At 37.6% G+C, this 16,792-nt stretch overlaps 1 long non-coding RNA gene across 19 annotated transcripts; it reads left to right on the top strand.

Annotated features, from left to right (window-relative positions):
- Positions 1–108: 108 nt before the first annotated feature.
- On the top strand, positions 109–16,560 carry LOC113585382 (uncharacterized). 19 transcript variants are annotated; one of them, XR_014124445.1, is made up of 6 exons: positions 109–2,705; positions 3,281–4,247; positions 4,948–6,899; positions 7,337–11,176; positions 12,433–12,528; positions 14,963–16,560. It is a non-coding gene; the product is annotated as an uncharacterized LOC113585382 (long non-coding RNA). The 19 variants fall into 19 exon arrangements; XR_014124443.1 differs by having other exon boundaries at positions 12,426–12,528; XR_014124438.1 differs by lacking the exon at positions 14,963–16,560 and having other exon boundaries at positions 7,337–7,531; positions 11,054–11,176; positions 11,356–14,953.
- Positions 16,561–16,792: the final 232 nt, after the last annotated feature.

Here is a 16,792-nt window from a genome sequence, read left to right as displayed (position 1 = left end):
ATATATATATATATATATATATATATATATATATATATATATATATATATATATACACACACACACACCTATATTTACCTATATATAGCTATAAATACCTATATTTACCTATATATACACCTATATATGCCTATAAAATGAGTCATTTTGTGACTGGACTGCACTGACAAATAGTGTAGTCAGTCTGTTTCCATAAGTTTGTTTTCCATTACTGATACACACAAGGAATGCTTAGACAGCCACAAACTCTGCCTTTTCATTGTTATTGCTTTGTCTGAATCTGATCAGAGGAGTGTACCAAAGAAATAAGAGCTTTAAAAACATTCTCTAAAAGTTCTCCAGAAGATGTGGTGGAAAGCAAGAACTCCAGTAAGTCTGTTTGTGTTTGAGTTGATAGTGTGTGTTTGAGCTGTTTGTTTGAGTTGATAATGTGTGTTTGAGCTCTTTGTGGTTGAGTTGATTTGTGGGGAATGGCCATATGTTGCATTCTTTTGAGGCGCAACTTCCTCGATCTGTTGTGTCGTTACAAACCCTGTATATACTCATGTCGCTCTGGAAATTTCCGGTCCTCTCCCTTAGCCGTTTCAGTGCAGCCACCACTAGCTATAACACTTTAGAAATGTACACACACACACACTCTCACACACATAAACACACACAGAGTGTTACCGAGGAACAATCCACAGTAATCAAAACATAGCTTTGTTCATTTTCCAGTTTCCATATCTTGCTGGCTGTGAGGAATGGAAGGGGAGAATTACTATGCCATAAAGCTAACCACTAACATATTATGTTGTGATCTATAATAGTGACCTACAACTTATTTAAAACTTATTTAAGTGTAGTCATAGGTATATTAGTAGTAGTAGTAGTAATAATAATAATAATAATAACTTTTCAGAGCTCAAGGTCACTGACATCAAGGCGTTGGCAGCAAACAATAATGTTTATTTCACAGTTATATAACTATGTAAAATGTTTCCATAAATACCAATTCATCTAAAAACCCATTTTAAATACCTTTATCCCAATTCTTTGGGAAATGTCACATGGTATGCAGTATAACAGTGTTGTGTAAATGATAAATTACCTGAAGGTAAATACTGATGAACAGTCAGTATAGAACCAAACAACTATAGTATAATAATAATAATCAATGCTCATGACAATTCTAATATATATATATATATATATATGTGTGTGTGTGTGTGTGTGTGTGTGTGTGTGTGTGTGTGTGTGTGTGTGTGTGTGTTATTTTCTTCTTTTGTCTGAATTCTAAAACCATGGGGCAAGTTAACTGTAGAAGTGAATGTTTCTGAATGTTTGTACAGCTCAGTGTTGCAGTATGTGCAGTGTGTCTCTTCTGTAGTCCACTGAGGGGCAGGCAGTAATTGAGTCATGGAGATTGCTCTTCCTTTGTACATACGTATCTCAGACAGGTGGCTAAAGGTCTGGGGCCACGTGTCCTCAAAAAGATACTGAAGCATAAGTACAGCTGTTATTAAGTCAATACTGACCTATTAGCTATTATTACACTGTGAGGTTTTAGGCTTAGCTGTTTCACCTTTCAAAGTGATGATGTTTGGCAGTTATAATTGATCTACACGAACAGCGGCCAGAGGCAGTTAGCCACACTAGCCACCCATTAGCCATCCATTATAACAAACTTTAGCATTTTAGTCATGTTTCTATAATTTGAAAAATGACTAATTTGTGTTTCAAGCTGACACACATAGTTTTCACATTCCTTTATCATACTCTTATCTAACACAGCAGTTTGAATAGTGTAAGCTGTTAAAAGTTACAGTAATAAAAATGCTAATAATTTTCTACTTTTTTCGCACGTTAGAACACACAGGTGATAGGTTATGGTCACATTAATGTTACCTTATGAGTTTTGAAGAGTGCTACGATTAGTGTTCTGTGTTTTCTTTACGAGTCTTTACCTCCAGAGAACACGAACATTTCTAAACAACCATGTCATTATTTACTACTAATCTAGTGTTGCTTTTTTCAGACCAGCCTTTAAAAAATGAATTAAGACTTTTAAAATTAATTAATACAAAAAGGAAAAAGAAAAACAAAGAAAGAAATATTTGAAAAGAGATTATAAATAAAAAAATGAAAAATATATATTTAAAACTATTTTCCAAGAATAGTTGCGAGTCATGAAGTCCACATTCAAAAACGCTTTTAGCTTCCCACTTTCGTTAGTATATAAACCGTCTTACTGACCAAGTAAAATCTGCTTAAATATTCTTCTGGTAAACATGCTCATTTATTATAAGGGGTGTAGTTGCTCCACGGTAGGAGAGCCAGGCAACTTTAAGACTGTACATAAAGTCGCATTGTTTCTTTAAGACAACCGCGTGTGTTATGTCACAGAGGAGCCCACGTCATCCTTTCCGGTAACCGGGCGCTACTCATTCAGCCACATCTCCTCGCGGAGAAGTGGCAACGAATCATCCTCTTTTCCTCAAGATCACGCGACCGAGAGAAAAGGGTATGCAACACAAATGTGGGGATCGATGCTTGATTTGTGCTTTCGGTATGACATACTAGATTCCGGTAAGGCTTGGAGCATGAGTCATCGCTCCGTACTATTGTTACAGGTACTTATCTTTTTACTGAACTGCAAGAACGAGACGAGTAGATGAGCGTCACATATCTTTGGATAGCTACAATCTTTTGATAGTGTCACCCAGGTAATAATGTTTTCGCCAGCTTGCCCACTTTAACCTGGAAAAAGCATAGAAATATAGGCTTAAAATATTACTAATAAAACAACAACAAACTCTGTTCATGCTGTTTATCGTCAACGAAATTGTAAAACTATACTGCTCGTGTTGTCCTGCCAACTGATTTGAAAGGTTTACGTCATCTTTATGTTATGGAGAGTCTTTTCTAGTATAGAATGTAGCCTCTGATCAACATATTTCAATATAAATATACTTTATGTTCAACTTTTCTATGGTCATGTGGTTTGTTTTTAGACGTGTTAAGTCCTACGCGCACTCTCGGCTAAAAAGCAGCTCAATGATAATAAAATCCCCAATGATTCAGCACTTGTGGAACCAAACCGACGCGTCCACCTTAACTCTTTCAGAATGAAGATTGACACGGTGTCTAAATAATAGCTGATAGCTTCCCTCGTACATTTGCACCATGCACATCAACTCTGGTCATAGTTATTAATAAAGTCCCAGTTAAATCAGTACTACCCTCACATCACACTGACCATGGAACAGACACTAACAGACTCTATATTTGTTTACCCAAGTGGGAGCCATAGCGACGGACTCCAACCCAACAGACTTTAATCCCGGGCATGTGGACAGCCAGGACAGCCGCCACTAGGACTCCCAGTCCCTTCACGGGCTCTGACCTCATTTCCTTCTGCAGCAGAGCCCGTATGTTACACTATATCTGTCCTATGTGGACAGGTTCCATTTAGAGGGGCAGAGCAGATCACGACTGTCCCATCACCCACTTACATAGTCTTATATAATTCATACCCACTTTAAATTAGAGCAGCAGTGTACAGAAATTACTGCATTACTGTTGCTATTGTTCTGTTTACAGTATTATGGGTGTGCTAATGCAGTTGTAGGCTAAATTCCTTTTATGACTATGAACTGTTTTTTTAGTTCATTTATGACTATATGAACTGTTCTTCTGCATTAATTCCATATATGGCTATGTGAAATGCTACTTTGGTTCATTGGATCATTTCCTGCAGATGTGAAAGCATCTTGTCTCTGCTTATTTGGTCTTGGTCTGAAACAGAAGTGTGGCTTCAGTGCGTCTGACAGTTTCACTGATATTTCTGTAATGCAAAGTTTTGCAATTCTGCAAAGCCAGCATCTTCCCTGGATAATATCTTTCTCAAAATGGCATACATTCCAGAAAAAGAATTACGTAAGTTCCCCAAATGTTAAATTCAATGTGCCGTATCAGAAATTAAGGGCCTTAGATAGATGTAGATGTAGGAATACATGTAGTGAATAGATCCATTAAATCAATCTGTTTGGACTATCTGATATGCCACATCAGAACAAATACAGTTCAAAAAAAATAAAAAAAATAAATAATAAAAAAAAAATATATATATATATATATATAGCAATGGACCGAGTCCCGCAGTGTAAGGAGCAGGACGCTCAGTCTCCCTCGACGGTAACAGACGTTTAATGGGAAACACGGAAGACATGGACATTCACATAAATGGGGAAAGAGAAACACATGACGTACGTATACATGTTCAATGACTGACAAAACTGCATGCACCAACATCAGTTTAAATAAACACAAAAAATACACACTAAACCGTCTGCAGGTGTGCGCAGACACCAGAGGCTACAAACACAAACAATTACACTGAGTTCCCACTGCACACGGCCTCTAAAAACAAAATTGAGTAATCATTTGACCAAGATATTGTAGTGGGTCCTTAAACACAGTCAGCACCCATTATAAAGGACTGAATTTTGAAATAAAATATATTACAGGAACATTTTTTTCAAAATAATTATTTCTATAAACACAACCACACACATGTATGGCATTAATTACTATAGTCTGGATACATATTTGTAGAAAGAGCCCCCTGCAACAGTAAAAATACTGATTAAAAATAAATATTAATAAACAAAATGTATTTTGTTCAATTTAAATACATATCTATTTATTTATTTATTTATTTATATGTATCACTGCCTATCACATATCTCGCTTTCTCTGTATATTATATATATATATATATATATATATATATATATATATATATATATATATATATATATATATCAGTTTTATAATAACTGCCGACAGCACTCGGGAGATCGTGTCTAGTCAGAAGAGCCCTGTGTCTGCACACATGCTGATATCCGGCTTCATGCAGAATTGATACACTGAGCAGGAAGCTGATGAAATCCATTCTCCAATCAGCTTACTCAAGTGAGATGACTTCATCTAACCTAGCTGTGGTGTGACTGCGGTGTGCGTCATTCCACTGGGGGATAAACAGTTAACAGTAATCCTTTGAGGATGGCCAACCAGCAGCCATGATGACAGAACACATGGAGAGCGTGTCTGCAAGCTGCTATAGCACAGGAACAGACTGTCTCTACTCAGTGAAATAACTGAACCAAACAACAGGACTCAACCACAGCAAGTGTGCCATCACATTATGTTTAAGTCACAAACAATTCTGTTTCAATTTGGATATTGCTTGTTTTTTCTCTCTCTCTCTCTCTCTCTCTCTCTCTCTCTCTCTCTCTCTCTCTCTCTCTATATATATATATATATATATATATATATATATATATATGTGTGTGTGTGTGTGTGTGTGTGTGTGTGTGTGTGATATATATGATAGTGATAAATATAGAAATAAATATGTGCTAAAATTAAACAAAAATGCATTTTGTTTATTCATTAAAAAAAATTACTAAGTATTTTTCCTGTTACAGTTATTGCATCTAGACTAGTATTTCATGGCATACATAAACAACAGCACCAACCTGCATAACAAATTTGTTCAACATGATGTGAATAGCATGAATTTGGGCACACATATCAAATATGTAGATTCCTCCACTTAGATTCTTCAACATATTTTCATAGGATGTGAAGATGTTTCAGAATGTTTGGTTGTTCTTATGAAGTTCATAGATAACACCAACTTATTATAATAATGCGATATGTTAGAAACTGAGAATTACCTGTATGTACTCAAAGAAGATTAGCTGAGTATGTTGATTATGTAGATTGTGATATTCCACTGTTTCATGACCATGTGACAATAAGACAGGCTGATCCTTGGCCCAGGATCATTACACTGTCCTGTAACAGCAGAGCACTTGACATTTAATACAGGTGCATTTGCATGAGTCATCATTACAAAATCTGATATTCACTTACCTCTGGCTACACCAGACTGGCTTAAATAATTAGGGTACAAACCAAGAGAACAATTCTTCATCAATAGTATTTAATTGAAGTAGGGGTATACCAAGTTTGAAAGATATATATTAATTCTCGAGGATAGTGCACATCTAAATATGAACAATGTCTATAATGCCTAAACATGAATAATTATGTTTAGAATTTCACTATAAAATGCCTGGTACAAACTATTTCTAGTACACAGAACACAATGCTACCGTTTTGTTCCTCTGAAAGGCCTTTTTCAACTTTAACTATCAAAATGATATGGTCTATAGAGTAGCAATGAAATGAAACATGGTTACTGCCATATAAAAAAAAAACCCTGCATAGTTATTTCAGCTAAGTGTGGTGTGTCATGTGCAAACAGAATAAATGTGATGCAATGCCCTCATTGTGATTGCAATGCAATTTCTATAAACAGTTTCGGGAAAAAGGTTATAGGGCAATTTCACAGACTTGGATCATGTGACAAAGGGGAATTTCCTGTTTGTTCGAGCAAAACAAAGCCAGTAGTCAGTGCAAGTCATGTGACTGTGCTTTCACAGGGGAAAACACACTTGCTTGAACTGCCTGTTTATGTCTGACTCAAAACACAGTCACCATCAGGAGCACTGCAGTTTCTGACATTTGACACGTTCCTGCTGAGTCATGTTTTGATAAATTTTTAGTGTCACCTGACACTCAGAAGTCAGTGGGTGTAAACAGACTATTTATATAACTGCTTTGTACATGCATATCACCCTGAAGCTTGTGAAACTCTTACTCTGCCATAACTAAGGCATACCTGCATGTCTAAGTATGTCTCCTTTTGTTTCACGTTTCCATTCATGTGATAATGACGACATAAATCACCGCTGACCTACAACATGTCATTCCTCTGTGTGGGTGACCTCTACCTCTCACTTCATCGTTATCATACAGGACTGGAGATGCTGTTTCAGTCATTACAGGTAGATGGATGTTTTACAACACAGCCAACGTAAATATTGGTATTAAGTACAGGTAAACTCTGTTGGGTTGGAAGCAGTCTGACTCACATATATTCCCATTTTGAACAGTAATACAACAATTTTTGTCATGTGTTTATTATAGAAAAGTAAATTGATTATACTGTTGTCATGACTGTTGGTAGATATTCTATAAATATAGAATATTATATTCTATAAAGTTTATGTATTATTCATTTACATATTTTACATACTCTTGCATCCATAATTTTATGCTTTTATTTACTTATTTATCTGTATGTTTATTTTGTTTTTTACAGTAATTTATTCTAAAATAAATATTTTTAAAATAGCTTATTCTGCAGTTTTTAAGAAAATATAGAGGAACAAATGCATTTACAATATATTAAGAGGCCATATCTGTTCTTGGTCAAAATCAGATTACTCATAACAAGCCCATTAAATGCTGTCACAGAGGTGCAAGGTCTCCACCAGAGTCCATCCACTGACATCAGAGTACGAAGGTCCCAGGAGCAGAAATGACTGTAAAATCTCTGACAGTCTGTGGCACTCAGACGTTTCACAGGCAAAAAGGTAAACAGGGAGAAAACGGGTATGAGTCCAAAACACACGAGGTAAGTACAAGGGTTAAACAACTTGGAAAAGATAGACAAATGCTAAGCTAGACTTAGAAAAATAGCAAAAGGTAAGTATTTATAGACAGACACAATGGAATATACTAGACACAGGTGTAATTCATAATCAGAGGATTGGAAATGGACAAGAGGATTCTAGGGAATGTAGTTCAGTGAAGGCAGGTTGGAAGCTGCAGACATGTTGTAATTTCTGTAGCAGTTATAACAAATCCATCAAGTTGGATATATGTACTGGAATCACATTAATAGGCAGAAACCAAATCTATAATTACATTTAAATGTACATTTACAGCATTTAGCAGACGCTCTTATCCAGAGTGACTTACAAAAGTACTTTGTCATTTCCTCATAGAATGCATCCTAGTACAGTACAGCAGGTTAAAGTCCAATATACCAATGAACTAGAATACTGTAGAAATACAGGGATCAATGCTGATGCCTAGAAGTACAAAATACATAAAGTCTATCTTAAACAATGATACGTGTAATAAACAATAATTACTAGAGTTTGTTAGACAACATCAGTGTAATAAACAATACCCTACAGTAACTACATAATAAAAACTAGTTTCAGTTAATCAACATAGGAACAGGGTCAGTGGTAATTTAAATATTCCACAAATAGATGGCTCTTCAGTCTGCATTTGAAGACTGCAAGGGACTCTAATGTCTGGACAGCAGATAATTTATAATTATAAACCAATATGCAGTCATCTACACTCCAGAACATATGATTTAAATTTAGCAATGTCAGAAAGTCAGAATGTCATAATTAAAAGAACAACCCAGTTAAAAACCAAAAATGAAAATTTGAAAATGTTACCCCAAATATAGTTAATCTGCAAGAAATGTTTTATGGCCAAGTTTTGTTTCTGTAGTTATGTAGTGAAGCTTGGAGAATAATGCCTCTACCACTAAAGGAAACGTCTGCCAAATGTGACGTGCAGGCTGAAATCTTCACACTTCTCAGTAACAGACAGACTTGCTTTCTGAGAATGTATGACATACTGCTATGTTATTTATATGAGCATTGGCACTCCAGTACAATACTAAAGAAGTCACGTTTCTGCTTGGCTCCATTTCCTCTGAGCATCTGCTGTGTCTGCACATTGCTTCTGCATGAGCCTCTTTGGCCCAGAGGGGATATGTCACCCAGAACAGTTCTTTTGATTTGAGTCTTTTCTCTGATGCTTTAGCTGTGCACTGCTGTCCTTTCTCTGAGGTGCTGTTAGGGCCCTGAATGGGTGGGCTGTTGTGTGGGTCCAGAACAGCCACCGCTGTGCTGGGATGTGTGTCTCGGCCCACTGAATCACTGAGCAGTGAAGAGTTTCCCAGGAAGAGCAAAGCCTTTTCATTAACAATCCCAGGTCCAATACTGTGACGCTTGTCACGTTCCTTCACCCAGTGCTCCTGCTCCTGAAACACTTTTCTCTCACTTTATTAAAAAGTGTAATTCTCATTTGTTAAGAACTATTTAAGAACTAGGGCTGAACAATGTCAATATCTAAAAGAAATTGTTCTGACCAATATTTGAATTGCAATTTAAGTTTCATTTATGATCAATAATTTAAGATCCAAGTGTGTAATTATGGTCCACATATCAAACACATATCAATTACAATCTCCATATTCAGTAAAACCACGTTCCTATCTCAATAGAGTCTGCTGCTTCTATTATTCTTTTAGGAACAGAAGCACAAGCTAAGCTTTGTGACTATAATTTAATGCAGAGTAAACACTTAATACAAAGTAATAACCTTAAACAGAAACACAAGATCTCTAACAAAATGTTTGTTGTAAAATGGTATTTTTCTTTAGTTGGTGGTCAAGTAGGTAAACTAGTACATTTACATTTACATTTGGCAGATGCTCTTATCCAGAGCAACTTACAAAAGTGCTTTGTCATTTCCTTATAGATACATCCTAGTACAGTACAGTAGGTTAGAGTCCAAGATACCAATGAACTAGAATATTGTAGAATACAGGGATCGGTGCTGATGCCTTGAAATGCAAAACACATATAAGCTCTATAACAGACAACAATCAGCGCAATAAACAATAAGTAGTAGAGTTTCAGTTAGTCAACATAGGAGCAAGGTCAGTGGTCATTTAAATATTCCACCAATAGGCGGGTCTTCAGTCTGCGTTTGAAGACTGCAAGTTCATTCCACCATCTGGGAGCAGGATAGAGAATAGTTTCCATGCTTGTCTTGCATGAGACTCGAAGCATGGTGTTTCAAGCTGAGCTGTACTTGAGGTTAGGAGTACTCTAGGTACAAATAGAGCTTTGTCAAGTATAACTGCATATGACCTTAAGATGAGTTCATGACCACTACTTCAGTTAAGATTGGTCATGGTCAAAGTAGCAAAATGGATGATCTTGTGCAAAAGAAGGGTGGCAAAGGGCAAATAATTGGTAATATTTGACACTTGGTGATATAAATTAAACTTTTATCTATAGTTGAAACACATCTAATTATTTTCATGCAGTGTAAACACACCAAAATAATATATTTTTAATCACACTACTTTTATATGTGATCCTCAATTGGATACATATTTGATCTCTGGCACTGTGTACCCAGTATGAATTTAAAGGGCTGCTATCATAGGGAAACTGAATTTCCCTTGCTTTAGTTAAACAAAGATTTTTGAAGTAATATGTAAATACTATTAAAGTTTCAGAATGCACCATACAATCCCTAGTTCATAAACTCCATGTATGGAATGTAAGATGTCATGACAACAAGCTCATTTACATATTTATTCCCCTTCAACCTATAGCACTTTGGCCCCACCTACTAACTGTCAGGCAGGTTGCAGCCCAGTGCTTTTTGAATGAGGCACAATTCAGGATAGCCAATCTATCTTATATCCATCTTAAAGGTACAGTAACAGACTGTAACAGTTTAATTATAAGGGATAATGATAATGTAAAAAATGTAAAAAAAAATTACATTTGAAAATGTCATGGTGTCCTCGGTAACCAGTAGGAGGTACACGCCCGTTCACTCACTCACTCACACACGCCAATGCGCACACACACACACACACACACACACACACACACACACACACACACACGGAGCACCTGCTGTCATGATTGGCCCCTCCTAGCGTCCCTGTCTCTATGGTTTCCCTGTCTTGTGTCTTTGTTTTGCTTTACTTTCTTGTTGAGGTTCCATTCCTTAGTTTCGTTTTCTCCACGTCTCATGAGTTGCACCTGTGACTTGTTTAGTGTGCATTAGACCATGTATTTAATCCCTGTGTTTGTGTAGTCTTGTTGTTGGTCATTGTTCATTCATGCCTTGTTTGTGTTATTCCTAGCCCCTGTTTGTCATCGTGTGTTTTGTGTCCTTTTGGTTAGCGATGTATTTTCAGACTCTACGTGTAGGATCTATGACCCTGGATTGTTCAAACGATTATGACTCTGGATTTGCCCATAATAAAACCCGCTCTTCTCTGCATATTCGTCAGCCTCCTAATCACTCACTATTACAGAATAACCAACCTACTAAGGACACAGTAAGAGAGCGAGACACAGCACCACCAAGCCAGAGAATGTAAATCCCAAGCATTGTGGGTACACAGGTCCCTTGTGGCAAGACTACGACAAGATCCCAGGTAAGCGCCATCAGTCTGCCTATCTTGACCAACGTGGCAGGGGGGAGCGTTCTGCAGCACAAAACATGAGTATTTCCATTTCACGGTTCTCGTGTGTTCTCAAGCGCAGTTGCGAGCTACCCACAGCCCGTATGAGCTTTGGGATCCGACGAAAGGGTTCTGTATCTGTGTTCCTCCAGGGTCACCCCACCTGTACCAGTGGCTGTCCTACAAGCCATCCTTCCAGTTCCCATTCCTGGCATAGTAGATGCCACTCAGCTGTCCCTGTGCCCCCGGACCCTGGACCTCCCGGACCCGCCAGCTGCTTCTGCTGCCCTGTTGTTGTTTTTGCCTGGGTTTGTTTTTACCCCTGTTGTGTTGTCCGCACCCATTCCGGTGCCCGTGTCTGTTTTTGTTCCTGTCCTGTTGTCCTTGGCCTGGTCTGTGTTGTGTTGCTGTTATCCTCGTCCTTTTGTGCCTCTGGTCTTCCCTTGTTGTTTGTCGCCTTTTGTTGTGTCTCTTCATCCTCCCTGCCAGCCTCTTTGTCATCCTCAGTCTTCTGTCCAGTGTTCTGTTCCTGCTTCCGCTTCTGCGTCTGTTCCTAGTTCGTGTGCTGTTCTGTCTGCTCCTGCTCTCTTGGTTTCTGTGTCTGTTCTTGCATCTGTTCCCTTATTTGCTCTTGTTGAGTCTCCAGTGCTGTGTGCTTTTGGGGGGGGGGGGGGGGAAGTACTGTCATGATTGGCCCCTCCTAGCGTCCCTGTCTCTATGGTTTCCCTGTCTCGTGTTTTTGTTTACTTTCTTGTTGAGGTTCTATTCCTTAGCTTCGTTTTCTCCACCTCTCATGAGTTGCACCTGTGACTTGTTTAGTGTGCTTTAGACCATGTATTTAATCCCTGTGTTTGTGCAGTCTTGTTGCTGGTCATTGTTCATTCATGTCTTGTTTGTGTTATGTAGCTGATGTCATGTACATAGTCTTCATTTGGTCTAGTCACTGTTGTGATTCCTAGCCTCTGTGCAAATTCCTAACCCCTGTTTGTCATCGTGTGATTTTTGTCCTTTTGGTAAGGATGTATTCTGAGACTCTATGTGCTGGCTCTGTGACCCTGGACTGTTCAAACGATTACAACTCTGGACTTGCCCATAATAAAACTCGCTCTCTCAGCGAATACGGCCGCCTCTTAACTGTTCATCGTTACACCTGTCCCACTCCCAATCACATGATGACTGATTCTGTGCAACTGTTTCCTGTTTATTTGTCTTTTTATTTAAGCCTGTAGGTTCTTTCCTCCAGAGCTGTGCATGTCTAGCTGTGCTGAGCTACGACAGCTACTGCATCTCCTCTACTCAAGTTGGGACAGTTCCTGCTGTTTTGGGTTTGTTTTTCCTTTTGCTTACATCTGTGTTTAATGTTGCTATGGAGGAAAAAACTTCCCAGAACCGCACACCTCTCAGTCCCTCTGTGCCACAGGAACATAAAGCCACCTAAAAGTTGTAAAAGAACATCAAGGAAAAATACAAAAGAAAAATGTAGGATGTAGGCCCTTTAAGGTTGTTAAATTGCCTAGAATTGAATATAATGTGTTTTCTTTTTCTCATTTTTTCCCTATCACACTTCACTGTTCAGATTAGTATCACCTTCAGCATCCTGCTGGCTTCTCTCCAGCAGCTGTGCCCTTTGCAGTTTACCACTCTTTGTCTATATTTCCAAAGCTGTTGAACTGTAAGCCAACATTTTCATAATGTAATGAATGTAAGCTGCTTCGTTATTTCATTCAGTTTTTTGATTGTTTCACAAATATGGCTTTTTGTCATTGTTCATGCACACATACACATATGTATGTTGTTAATGGATTTTTTGAAGTTATTTTTGTGTGCACATGCAGATCTCTTTAGGGCAGGGGTTCCACACTGATAACAGATATGGACTATTTAAAAGTGTAAATGCAGAGTCAGGGCATAAAGACTGGGCCTTAGCAGGAAATTGAAACTGAGCATTAAGGCCTGTAATGTGAATGCAGCCTATGTCAGGCACACAAGACCTCTGGGCTTTGTCATCCACATTAGCAGGTGCATTTACAATCTACTCTGGGTTAGTACTTTTAATGTATAGCAGTACCTGTCCTCACCTTTCTGCATTTCCAGTAACTATGTACATTCTGAGGGCATTAAAATAATTTAAAGTGTGTAGAAGCTTAAAGAGTCCCATATAGGTTTTGCTAAGTCATATATTTACAATAACTACAATAAAGCTGTGTAGGTGTATCATTAGAGCTGTGTAGATGTATCATTAGATACTTCCACAAGGTGTGTTGCAGAGAAGTATCCCAGAACTTGACAAATGTAGTCATCTGTAGAGGAAAATTGTTTTCCTTTGTATATATTTCATTTATTAGGTCTTTATTCTGTTGTGGGAAAATCCCAGAGAATCCAGCACATATTGAGAGGTTTTTTACAAACATATCAAAACCCCAAATATGTATTCGTCCAACCATCCTCATATAGTATAACACACAAAATTGGAAGGATATTTCAATATTAAATATGTCCTTCAGTGCTTCATGTATACAAGTACAAAAGTCCTTATCACTCCCAGAGCATGTGCTAGTGGTTGTCTCTCTGACTGCCCCATGTGCTCCAGTGTACAGCACATTCAGCATTGTGCCCAGTAAAAACGTGTTTCTGTTATGGGATAAAAAATAAATAATAATTAAAAAAAAGACTTCCACCGGCACTCCTGCCACATGGGTTGGAATACTTCCGCTGAGAATCACATCATTTTTGAACTGTTCCTTTTTTGAAATGACAAAATTGCTCTCTTTTTTACATTTGTTTTTAATACTTTTTGTGGAATATGATTTTCATTTTTAATACTTTAAATACTTTAAAACTTTGTCATTTTAAATACATTTTGTTGTTTAAATACATTAAGCATTTATACATAAGATTTAAATATAATGTCTACTTCATTATGTCTTATACACTCAATAATTATTTACAATACTGGATTACTCATGTCTAGTGCTATAGAGTTCAGTCAAATCCACACTATAATTATGTTAAACCCTGACAATATATACATAATCACACTCGTGAGCAGGAAAAAAAATTATATCCACTCATTAACTGACTTCTTTCTTTGAAATAAAAAAATTACTGTAAAAAGTTGTTTCATAATATTCTAATGTTAACAGGAACAGCCCAGCTGATCTGACCATTAGGTCTCATACTTCATTTTTGCTATTACACAACTGGTGTGTAATCACTGTAGACTGGACTGGTAGTTTTGTGCTGCCCTCTAGAGGACTCTGGTAGGACAGCACTGAAACGCAGTGCTAGGTCTAATCTGTTCTAATAGGCGGTTATGTGAAAGCACCTCTCCTTACTCAGCTTTCCTGTACTGCCAGAGAAATGTTGCAGTTCCTTCTCTGTGAGTCTGTGTTACTTTCAGCTGTTATCATTTGGGTGGGGATGGTACAGCTTATTACGAGAGCAGGTTGGTGAGCTGTAGTTCTACTGTACTATATATGGTACATTGTTTTGTATCAATTGTTACACCTTGTACCCTAGTATTGCTTTTGCAATATTCAAAATACTGCCTGAATGCTAACTAGTAGATATGAGAGATAAAAAATAGAGAACAAGCCCCATATTGAGATTTCTCCAAACCTCCTCACTCCATCAGCTCCACTCGGCATCACTCCAACTCTTTTCCAGAGAACTCTCTATGACCAAGACTTCCTTCAGTTTTATCTTGACCAAGAACAGGGTTTGCCAAAGTAACCACATACTGGTATTTCCCCTCCATAGGAAACAACTCACAGCTGGTAGTATGACACTGGTAGAATGACCCAAGGACTCCTACAACAGACAGCAAATGTGGAAGGGCATTTAGACCAACAGCTACTATGGGACACTACCTGCTTGAGACATCATCAACTACAGGACATTACCTGCCTGTGACATTACCAGTTACAATAAATTACCTGTCTGTGACATCACCAGCTATGGGACATTACCTGCCTGTGACACTCATGGCTCCCTTCAAGATATACGAAATGATGTCTCTGCATGGTTTGAGGCACAGAACAATGTGATGGCAAGAAAGACCACCCCACCTCCAAATGCTAAGGTGCTTAGGTGTTGTGTCTGACCTTGGCTGATGTGAGAAAAACTTTGTAGAGTTAACCCACGCAAGGCTATTGGACCAGACAACATTCCTGGCTTAGTGCTCAGAGGATTAAAAGACCAGCAGAGGTTCACACAGACATCAACATATTCCTAAAGAGCACCACTGTCTCTTCATGCTCCAAGGCCAGCACTATTGTGTTTGAGCCAAGTCTTCAGTGTCCTACCTCACTGATTAACATTCAATCACAGTCACACCCATCATCGTAAAATTCTTCAGAAACTCACAGCTTGGGGTAAGAGACTGATTTACAGTCCGAAACTGCCAGTTTGCCATGCATCTGGATTAATGCAATTAATTGTGTGCTTATAGGTAGGATTTATATGTGAAAAGAATTGAAAATTTATCCAATACAAATATATTAATTGTTAAATTTGATAAAAAACTATTTTCCTAGTAAGATTTTGTGGAATAATAATGAGACAATGTAGAGGCATTATGTAAATTATGAATATGATGTAAATATATATAACTTGGTGGTTTGGTTTTTGACTGATGATCCTTTTCCAGAGAAAGAACAACTTTAAACTTATTAATAGGTTTGGAGATAATTAAGGGTTTTTTGGAATCATTCGCAAAACTGGCATTCTTATGTTATTTTTAAAGTTAATTGTAAATCACTGATTTTAATTATTTTGGAGAAACTCACACAAATTTATCACAAAATGTGAATGCAGCCGACACTTGATTGCACACAGCTGGTACATTATTAATTGTGATTAATGAGAACTTCTCCTACTGGCCATTGACCCTTATAAGCAACTGAATGCACATATTTTCAACCAAATCAAGGAGTACATGATATAATTTTTCAGTAAAAATGGATAAGTCTACTGAAATAAATTATACCCAATATGAATTGCAATTTATTTACCTGACAAAAATAAAAGGAGAAAAGTTGTAGGGGGAAAAGGTGCAGAGCAGGGGTAGGCTTGTTTGAAACATTAGAAACTGGGTCTCCATCTGTAGAATATCTCTTGATGCAATGCCAACCCTTTCATCAACTAGATTTAAGAAAATTTTATCTAGATATAATTGACCGTGATTATATAACTCTCTCCAATATTACTACCAACACATTACATTTCCAAAGTTAGAGGAACATGTACATGAAAAAACAACCCTCCATTCGGTATTGCTTTTATCACCTCCAGGATGGACTACTGAAATAAACCAGTTTCCAGTGCTGAGGTCCTTGATAAACAAAGGCACATGCCAGACTTTTTGAGATTCCAAACTGAATTAAGAGAACAGTCCAAACAAAGTTACTACTAATGTGTGAATGCAACAAACATGATGACACATGGCTGGAACCTAATTGATGGCTTAGCAAGTAAGAAGAGGGATTGTTCAGTGGTGGCATTTTTCCAGACAAAAAACAACTTAAAACTCTTTCATAGCTTTGGAGATAAAGAAGGCTTTTTAGAAACTCTTACAAAACTGGCATTCTT

The sequence above is a fragment of the Electrophorus electricus genome, chromosome 7 (assembly GCF_041902795.1).
Source record: "Electrophorus electricus isolate QZ-2024a chromosome 7, ASM4190279v1, whole genome shotgun sequence".
Lineage (NCBI taxonomy): Eukaryota > Metazoa > Chordata > Actinopteri > Gymnotiformes > Gymnotidae > Electrophorus > Electrophorus electricus.
This window is presented reverse-complemented; position numbering and strand designations above follow the sequence as displayed.